The sequence below is a fragment of the Melitaea cinxia genome, chromosome 11 (genome assembly GCF_905220565.1).
Source record: "Melitaea cinxia chromosome 11, ilMelCinx1.1, whole genome shotgun sequence".
NCBI classification, from domain to species: Eukaryota; Metazoa; Arthropoda; class Insecta; order Lepidoptera; family Nymphalidae; genus Melitaea; species Melitaea cinxia.
Genome location: NC_059404.1, coordinates 4890257 through 4901472, shown reverse-complemented (window position 1 = coordinate 4901472; position 11216 = coordinate 4890257). Strand labels below are relative to the sequence as shown.

General features: G+C 31.7%; 1 long non-coding RNA gene across 1 annotated transcript; it reads left to right on the top strand.

Annotated features, from left to right (window-relative positions):
- Nucleotides 1-1698: 1698 nt before the first annotated feature.
- On the top strand, nt 1699-6981 carry LOC123657537. Its single transcript, XR_006743718.1, has 4 exons — nt 1699-1769; nt 2954-2955; nt 4843-4851; nt 6970-6981. It is a non-coding gene; the product is annotated as an uncharacterized LOC123657537 (long non-coding RNA).
- The last annotated feature ends 4235 nt before the right edge of the window (nt 6982-11216 follow it).

Here is an 11216-nt window from a genome sequence, read left to right as displayed (position 1 = left end):
ATACGTCCGAGGAGATGTTTTGTTATGACGTTGTCACGTTAAACTATCGTTCGTAAACCAACTTTTTAGACAACCAATTTTTTATTTTCAATTACTTTAGACAAAAAAACGTGTAAAAACACGATAGTGAAATTCGATCAGGATTAAATAAAATAAATTCTACAAAAATGAAACAAAATAAAACAAGAATGATTAAATTAAACACGAGGTATTTTTTGCAATAGTTGGCGGAAGGCATAATCAAATTTGAACGCACACATGTTCTGATGTTCTATGTGTTTTGTATATGAACTAAGCTGATTGATATGAACTGTTGGATAGAAATACTATCAAAACCTCAAAGTAAATAATTGTGTTTGCTCGCAACCGAAAAAAAACCGATTTTAATTACATCGACAAATAATAAAACGTAAGTAGATGAAAAAAATTAACAAACGCACTAGTCGTCACTACGATTATCGAGGGTTCCCCTCGATTTCTCTGGGATTCCATCTTCAGATCCTGTTTTCCTTACAACAACCCTTACAACCCTTGGGATATCACCTTTCCAACAAATAAAGAATTGTCAAAATCGGTTCATAAACGACGAAGTTATCCCCGAACATACATATATATATATATATATATATATACGGTCAAATTGAGTAACCTCCTCCTTTTTTGAAGTAAAGAAGACTTACACAATCTGTTCTAACTTTTCATACAACAAACAATATGGTTTAATTTCGTAAGGAAATGGAAGTTGCTAAGAATGAAACACCAACATCATATGTTTTTGGAAAATGATCACTTTTTAATTAAAAGACTTAAAGTTAAGCCTAATAACATGTTTCTGTTATTTTAATGTGCCAAAGAAGTTCATGAAAAAAAAAAACAACCCTATAAAGCACACTAATATTTATTACATACCATAAATCGTATCTATCTAGTAACTATTAGAAATATAGTTTTTACGCTCAGTTCAATCAAAGTTTAACTCTAAATAACAAACTTTACTAGAATTGTCTAACACTTTTCTGCAGCGACTATCTCAGAGACCGTCCAATCAGCGCTAAAGTGCATCGAGAAATAGCCGGCTGCTCGGTGTCCCCTAGAGTCTAGACAATACCTTATTTTATTATCTCTTTCAGTCTCATTTCAGTTTTAGTGTTAAACTTTGTTCAATTTGATTCTGAACAGCAGTTTATATTTCAAGGATTCTGGAGTATCCGACAGTAAAAACAAATAACATAAACTTTTACATATAGGTACTATCGTTAAATGCATCTTTTCATTTTTCTACATTGTTCTATAAGTAATTATATTAAGTTATATAATCCATATTAGGTACTAGTATATAAAATAAGTAGACATAATAAGTAATAGTAGGTATTAAGGTGTCTGCCCACTATCCCGTAGCATACCATGACCGTACTAGGACCGTTTCAGACAAAAAACTATTCTTTGTATTGAGAAGTATGAGACTATGCCCACTAGACCGTTCCGTCACCAGCCGACACCGTAGCGTGCTATGCACGGCCCGTCAACTATTCGTCGGAGGGAATATTTTGCCGGTGCGGACACGCTACGTACATGGCACGCGACGTTGCCAGACCGCTGCGCGCAGGCGGCTAAACGGTGACTGAGCGGGGAGTATGACCGTTACAAACCCGTTTTAAATGCGTTGTAGCAGTGTTGCTCCGTTGTCAGTCCGTTCATCAGTTCAACGAGAGGCGTGAATGCGTATAGATGTGTAAAAATGGAGGACGAAAAACTAATAGAATGTGTACGTAAATATGCCATAATGTCAGTTGTTCAATCGTTAGTTTCCTTAAAGTCATAACTATGTCAATATTTCACCACATTAACGCGTCTACGCAACACTGATATTTGTACGAGAATGAACCGATGCTTTACGAGTGTATTGAAAGTATTTCTGCCGTGTCACATACGGGCATCATACAGATTAAACACGGGTTTCATACGGGTTCAGAACGCTGTCGGCCCGCTTCAGTGGGCGAAATAGAGCGTACCGGATTGCTTTCCGTGCCGGATACGTTCCTAGCACGGTCATGGTATGCTACGGGATAGTGGGCAGACACCTTTATGGAAACATTTTAAGTTTCAAGTTGACAGACTCACGGTGATATGAGGAATGGATTCCTACAAGTGATAGATTCGCTTTAGAATTTAAAATAATAATGAATAATCACTTATGATCATAAAATATAAGTTATATAATTCCTTTTTATGACAATGAAAATAATTATAATCACTTCTTAATAGTCATATAAGAGTCCAGGAACCCACCCAAAACAATAAACGCCTATACAATGAAAAATATTTAGTTCTTTAAGATAATATACATCTTGACCGGAGATCTATCTAGTAACTATCATATCATTTAACATATTCATTGCAACCCAAATAAATTAATATTCCTTAAGAAAATAATACATTTCACAAAAACAACTTCTTTTCATAAACATTTATTTCTTTATCTGAATAGATGAAATACGGTAACCCATAAGCGACATCTATTAACACTCGTAGTCCTAACAGCTCAATATATTCACACCTCCTTTGCGGTTTAACGTTCCCAAAACCTTTACAAATGATTAATCCCGTAACTTGATTAGATTCGATATCATCTCATAGTACAAGATAAATACGATCGTGGAGACAATCTGATTTGAACAATGGTGAATCCAATTTCAGTAACAAGAGTACATTATTGAGACATACGCTAGTGGAATGGAATCTTATTATCCATTATAACAAAAGTATTATTTAGATATTTATTTACACGTAAGTACTACGTAGTAGAGACCTGGGAGGGTTGTGACAGAGGAGAGTTGTGACAAATACTATTTATCCCTATTTACAATAGTTAGCGTGATGGCAAGAACGCTAATTTTTTTTTGCTTTAGAGTTGCATTTCTTGATTCGGTAGTCACCGTCACCATACGAGAAGCGGTTACGAAATTACGACATCAGCATTCAAAAAAATATGATAACTGTGTTTGCTCGCAAACGAAAAAAAAAACATTTCATTTACATCGAAAAGTATTACAACACAAAAACATACTCAAATATGAGTTATCAAAGATTACTCAAAAACCCCCATATCTTAATCAAATTTAAATAAGACCATATGACAAGCATCGGCTTTCGACTGAAACAAGAATCATCAAAGTCGGTAAGTGGAAAGTTATGCGGTATAATACAAAGTAGGTCGACGAAAAAATAGTAAATTACATACGCATATATCTCGAAAGGTACTTATCAAATCTCAATTAATTTATCTTAATTAATTTAAATGGGATCAGTGATGACATGCACCACTTTTGGATTAATTTTTTTTTATCGTAATCGGTCGACCCAGTAGCAAGTTCTGAGGTAACATACATAAATAAAAATACAATCGAATTGAGAAGCTCTTCACATTTTGGAAGTCATTTAAAATCTTATAAATAAACTAGCTGACCTGGCGAACTTCGTATCACCTTGTTTTTTTCTGAAATATAATAATAACATAATATATCAAAATAAAATATAGTCTATCTTTTAAGTTGGATCAAACTGCACACGGTGTGCAAATTTGACTAAAATCGGTTAAGTAGTTTAGGAGTCCATTGAGGACAAACATTGTGACACGAGATTTATATATATTAAGATTAAACATAGTTTCTTTTACAATAATGTACTTTAATCAACTTTTAGCACAGGTACCAACAAAACAATACATAATACTCTAATAACAAGTAATAATCACATATTATATAACAACTAATTTGATTTCGCATCTGTTCGTCTGGCTATTTTTTGATCGAGATCTGATAACTAGGTTATTTTTAAGTAATCTTTGATAACGCGTATTACGAGACGGTTACTGTCGCCTAGACACCTGCAATACCAGAAGCATCGCAAGCGCAAAGCCGTTCCTACACCTGAGAGGGCTCAAGGAGCTCTAGCCACCTTACCACAGGTACACAACACAATTTGAGAGCAGTGTATTTCGCTGTGAGCTTCCGTAAAGTAGAGGTACTTCCCCAGTAGGGCTGCTCCAGATTTTGAGCTGGATCTATCCTGTTATGCCCTACCTGAATAAAATGTGTCATAGTATTTTTTATAAATAACATAATCTTAATATAGTGCTGTAACAACTTACTTTGCAACTTGTCACAACTTACCTCGGTAATAGGAGAGTTGTAATAGAAAGAGTAGTAGTTATTGTTGAAATTTTCCGAATCCACAATAGTTTAATTCATTTTGATGAATGTTTTTGAGAAGGAAAGAATGGTGCTACATTAAATCACATAGACTGTACAATGTTTACGAAGCGAGGTATGGCCCCTAAAGTAAAAATTGTCACAGCACTATTGTCATTCTGTTTGAGGCAAGTTCTATATTCAAAGAAACAGTCGTTTTGCTTCAAAACGTTCAATTTCTAACACGACATGCATGTAAATTGGAGGCTAAGTTAGCAACACGAACTTTTTTAGATATAAATATTGGGCGTTAATTGATCGCTTATCATCGAAACAACGAAAAATTTGACTGTATGAAAATCGGTTCAAAATAAAAAGCTTAGCTGCAAGAGTAAACATCAAATCCTTCATCAAATCAATCATCACTAGTTCATACTACGAGTAATCGAAATCGAAACGAAAAACAACTACATTGAAAAAAAAATTGATGCTTTATATACAGATAATAAATGTTATAAAAAAGTGAGTGAAAAAAAAGGAGGTTTTACATTTAATTCTCTATTTTCTATCTTCTGTATAGAAAAAGGTTTTATACAGAAGGTGTATGAATATCTTATGCCACTGCTACAATATGAATTCGTAGATACACCAGTAGAAGATTGTCATTCAATACAAATATTTTGAAAATATCATATGTATGGTATAGGTATAACAATTTAGTAGCTACAGTAGTCATTTAGGAAACTCATATATACGTTGAAATAGTAATCAATGCTTCGAAAACTAAAGTTGTGAGTTTCTGATTTCCTTATAGTAACTTATTCAAAGGGTCGATATTATTTACAATAAACTCGACCTATTATCCGCATAATAGTTTTGGCAAATTGCTGATAGAGAAACTTACTCCGTAATAAATGGGCGTAATTTGTAAGCTTGGTGTCGGCCGCCTAAATTGACCTCGACTTACTTGATCAACTTCGCCCTGCATTTAATTAACTAATTAATTGCTACTTTGTTCTTCAGTGTAAACACGTTTTGAGTCCGCTATGAATAAGACGAGGCTGCAAATTAGCATTTTCAGTACTGCTGTATAAATAACCCGGTTTGACGTTGTACGATTTTTATTTAATTTGTTTTACTGAATATTAAATCCTATTTTTCTTTGATATTTTAAACCGACTTCAAAAAAAGGAGGAGGTTACTCCATTCGACCGTATATATATATATATATTTTATGTATGTTCGGGGATAACTTCGTCGTTTATGAACCAATTTTGATAATTCTTTTTTTGTTGGAAAGGAGATATCCCTAGTTTGGTACCATGATAAGGAAACCAGGTTCTGATGATGGAATCCCAGAGAAATCGAAGGAAACTCTCAAAAATCTGCATAACTTTTTACTGGGTGTACCGATTTTAGTGATTTTTAATTTAATCGAAAGCCGATGTTTATCATGTGGACATTTAAATTTCATCGAGATCTGACTTTTGGAGTAATCTTTGATTATGCGTATTTACTTGACTATTTTTTCGTCGACCTACGTTATATTATACCACATAAATTTTTACTGGATGTACCGATTTTGATAATTCTTTTTTTGTTGGAAAGGATATCTCCTTTATCTCCCTAGTTTTGTACCATGATAAGGAAACCAGGATTTGATGATGGGATCTCAGAGAAATCGAGAGAAACTCTCGAAAATCCGCATAACTTTTTACTGGGTGTACCGATTATGATAATTTTTAATTTAATCAAAAGCTGATGTTTATCATGTGGTCACATTTAAATTTTATTGGGATATGATAACTACTTTTTGAGTAATCTTTGATAACGCGTAGTTACTTGACTATTTTTTCGTCGATCTTGTCGATTACTTGTCGATTATTTGTTGATTACTTGTCGATGTAATTGAATTCGGTTTTATTTCGTTTGTCTGCAAACACAATTATGTTCGCATGTGATCGCCAAATCCTGACTCAATATATCTTGACTTGTATCCGTTTAACAAATAGAATTATCATTCTTTAAAGCTTCATTAGATTTGGCAAGTGATTTAGATGAACTTTTACTAACAAAAACTGTAAACTATTATCGTAGTAGAAAAAGTAAGCAGTAAAAAACCGAGTGTGATATTATGAATTCCAGTGCAACTCTGACTGGCAGTCAGTCGGTTTTCAATACTTAATTTTATAATCATGGTTCGCTTCGAAGAAGATTATTTTTGTATTTGTATAAATATTTATCTGTGTGTCCTTGTGAATCTCCCCACCCTACCTCTTAACGCGTAATACTGTTGATACCGGTTGTTATCATAAACACCGAATGTTATTCATGTCTTTGCCTAACAATGGGCCGCCTACGAGGTCAGTAACATTCATTGTAATAATAAATAAAGAACAGCGATTTTCGTAATACTCTTTTCCATACGGGTATATTATCGAAAAAAAAAAAATCCTTTACAAAACTATACAACAAATATATTAAAAATTTATCATCGTCCCTGTCTCACTGACTATTTAATATGTTGACTAATTATAATATGTTGTAATGGGTACGTTTGTATTTTCCATTATGAGCTGTAGTGACCTAGATTTCGAGCACAAACAATATCATCTAGACGCTCTCTTTAAGTACATAATATGTGTTATTAGAACAAGTTTTACTTATTGCTATATTAAGTAATTCCTACGGCTTCTTCGTAGAGTTAATTTATAGAGGCGTGAATAGTAAGCTCGCGATAATGATAATTAAATATATATTTACTAGTAATTGATAATAGACCCCAATTTAATTACGTTACATTGAAATTTAGTTAAATAGCATAATATTGGTATGTAATTTAATAACAATAAAGTTTCCATTGGGTTGTCGATTTGTAAATAGATAAGTAAATCAGTATATTTAAGATTGTTATCATACATATGCATATTCCTGAGGTAAGGTACCAAATAACTTGTCTTTAGGTAGCAAGCTGATATGGAAAAAAAAAATTATAACAAATTCACGTATAAATAGTAAAACATAAAGTTAGAAAAGAAATTCAGATAGTTACTTTAATGTTATTGTTTATGTCTTATATTTAAAAAATGAAAGTTAGAAGAACAATTTCGACTAGCCTAATGTATACACCAAGATCCCGCAGTAATAATTGTGTTTGCTAGCAATCACTATTATTACTGCAGGATCTTGATGTAATACATTAATTTATATAGGTATGTTTTACTATTTATATCTACGCTTCCGCCTGTAAAATCCCACTACTGGGCATAAGCCTCTTTTCCCATGTAGGAGAAGGATCAAAGCTTAATCTACAACGCCGCTCCAATGCGGGTCGGCGGATATATTCCCTACTATGAGTAACGATCGCTATCAGGTGTACACGATAACAATCGGGATCAACGGCTTAACGTACTCTTCGAGGCACGGTGGGGAGACCCACAAAGATCCTCTAATTATTGTGATTCATTATGAATCGAAATAATTTTAATACTCCATAAGAAATTTATTCTAGCTCGTATTCAAATGTAGCACATAGCACATAAATGATTACACTCTAATGGCTATCTGGTCTTATCGATCAAGAAAATTATTGAATTTTTTTATTTTGAACAATATATTTAATAAAGTACAATAAAACTATGTATGTATGTATCTTTCTTAACTGATTAAATTTCCGTTGAGAATTAAATATTTTGTATATGTGGATTTTCTTTTTAATCGAAATAATAGCTTATTAATAACTTTGGTAGAATAAGTCATTCATTCATCTTCAAAACATCTCGAAAATGTTTGTAAATCTTGATGTTGTAATTTTGTGTGTAAATATGACTCCAATGACAAATTTTTAAAAAAATACTAAAATGATTAAGATATAATTTTATTTTTAGACTCGTAAATTAATCATAATTACTTTTTTTGTAATTTAATAAGTACCTACTCTTAAAACAGATAAATTTACGTTGTTTTATAAAATATCATAATTAAAAAAAAAACAACTTTTGACCTACGTAATTGTTTATTTTAAACAAATAAAAGGCTTCTTCCATTCTTTCTACCCACACAAAAATAGCTTTTTTAAAATAATATATAAAAGGAATAAAAGGTATTGTATGTATTTATGTACATAAAAACACTAAAAAGGTCAAACGGCTGTTGGCCAGCTATTCCTATCCAGCACCATTAATTAGGTTCTGCATTTGGGAACAAAGCGTCACAATTAGAATTGTGTTAGTGGAACAGGGTAGAATAGTACAGTAACTTAATGTGTATTTGTTTAACTTTATTTTGTTGTTGCAAATTTCTAGTTCGAAGAAATATTTACGTTTCGCACAAGAAATTTACTAATAAATTCAAATTTAAAATGTACTAATAAAAATCAAATAGATTAATAGATAATGCAACAACTTTTTCAAAGCACTTTTGTGTCCATGTTGCTGTAAAGTATTCGAAACGTCTGGCATCTAAAAAACCTAATAAACCACGATAAAATCCGAGGAATTTTTTCGTTATGTGAAATTCGCGTAAACATGAGAAAATAATACAACTAGATTCATTTAAACCCTTTTGAATCTTTATTTGATCAGTTCAGCATGTGAAGAGTCCACAGTGGCCGTTTTATAATCGGTTTTGCTAAGTATTATATTTGCAGTTATAATACCTTGAAATTTATTTCATTGATTCACTTTGATTAATGGCTTTCAATTGTGCACAGATGATTTCGTAAATGCACGTAGAATGGACAACACGAAGGATGTTGACATTGAAATTTTGAAAGTGGTACCTACAATAATCTCTAATTCACTATGTTTCATATATTTACGCAAATATCTTATACTAATAACATTTTAAAATAACATTAACTAAAATATAGATCTGAATTTGAAGATCAGGTAATTTTAATTATGTATATTTACAAAATGTCTTTGTTCTGGCAATTACTATTCGTATAAATGTACAGAAGATATATACGTGACCAGAATTTCCCTCAAGATAAGCGTGCTTACTAAAGGTGGTTTACTTCATCTCAGAGGATAACATGAAAATTTAAACATATAACTCTTGGAAACTCACTTTCGCCTTAATTTCTAACCTGTTTTTTTTTTAAAGCAAAGGCGATACAACTATACTTCACTGACTTCTTAACATAGTTATTTCTTGATTATTTTAACGTTCTTTTAAGTAGTTATTACACTTTAATCACAGAAATGTGTATTGTATATTACTTGTAAGCAATTGTTGTTAAACCTTAAAAATAAAATATTTGTGTTTGTCATTAAACAATAAAAAACCGACTTCAATTTACATTTATAAGTAATAAAATGAGACCATGAACATAGTTGAAATCAATTTTTTTTATACAACTAGGTAGCCGACTAGGTAGGCAAAGCCGTATGGCTCGCATGATGCTAAGCGATTACCGTAACCTATAATATATATCGTAACCTAAAGCATCAGAAGCATTGTAAGCGTGTTGAAGAATATATAATTTACGGCACATGAAACAGCTGGACTTTCATCGAAAAAAGAAAAATTAAAAATTTAATACAGGTAGCTGTTACAATAAATTTACTCTGTAAAAATAATAAGGTCTTTATGTCGAGCAAATGATCTGTTAATAATCGGATAGCAAAATTTGAGTAATACCTTTCCGACTTCGTCCTAAACCGAGGGCGACCTCTTTAGGAGATACGCTTAGGACGAACCTCTACTTTTGTGTATCTTCTTAAGAGCTCACTTTTGTTTGGCAGGGTTTCTTTACCTGACCCCCGAACCGGTAACACTGTGAATGCCGCTAGAGCCAACAGCATACTTATTTCGATAAAAAAGTATTAATATCATTCCATTGGACATTCAAAACTAATAAAAAGATAAATAAAATAACAACTTAAATTATAATTAATGAAATAATATAAAAGGCAAAGCTCATGCCTAATAAGATAGGTTAGTACTCTATTTATTATCGTAACTTCAACTTTACTTCATCAGTTATAAGTTCCTAATAAAAATAAAATAACCTTAAAACTAAATCATCTACAAAAATAATTATTTTTGTTAACTAAAAAAGTACATCATTATATTTTACTTAATATTATTTACCACTAACGTTTGTAATATGTCGAGCATATTCAACGAGAGTTTATCTTATTTTCAACTAGATGGCGCTGTACGCTTTTAAATCGCGCTAACGAAGTGTTCGTCCAAGAACATAAGAAACTAGAGGATCGTGTCGAAGATATCAGCTACTATATGTAGCTTGGTTACCTTACTTACCATAAATTTTTGAAGCGCGCTAATGTAACAAAGCGCCACCCTAATAAATCAAATTATATGTTATAAAATAGAAAGCGCTAGATTAAGAGATCTAGTTTTATGTGCAATGTTTCTCTCGAAGGAACGCACTTAGGACTAGTAGTCAAGCAACGTGTATTACGAGTATTTATACTACTATAAAAGTACTGTTTACTGTTTGTCTACTCAATTTAGCAAAATTATACCTTGTTGACGTAGTTTACTGTATTGGTAATTACTGAGAAATTGAGACACTTATATTTTAGTTCTAGTTATTGATTGAATATAATTCTAAGGTCACATCCAGCCAATTTAATTTTTTTAAATAAAAAAGAAAGAATTATGACAAAAATATTTTTTTGAATAATAAATTAGTAATATATCGACTTATTTTGGTTCTACAACTCCGAAAAACTATGAGTACTCTGTGAAAAAATGTTTTAAATGAATGAAACCTGAATGTATTATGAATATTATATTAAAAGTAAAAATAATCCATTTTTTTATTTCTAAACCTGGATATTTAGGTTCATGGGGTATAAAGTTGCGCTAATTGGATGTATTTTTTGTTACGATAACAAATAAAATCGTATGATAAACTATTATTATGGCAATAATAATAATGTGTGGTTTCGATGTATCAAACCAAAAAACTTGTAACGAGTCACCATGAAATAATTATTGTCATAACAACTATGGTCGCGAACACGTTTATTTGGCAAATATATTTATGCGATA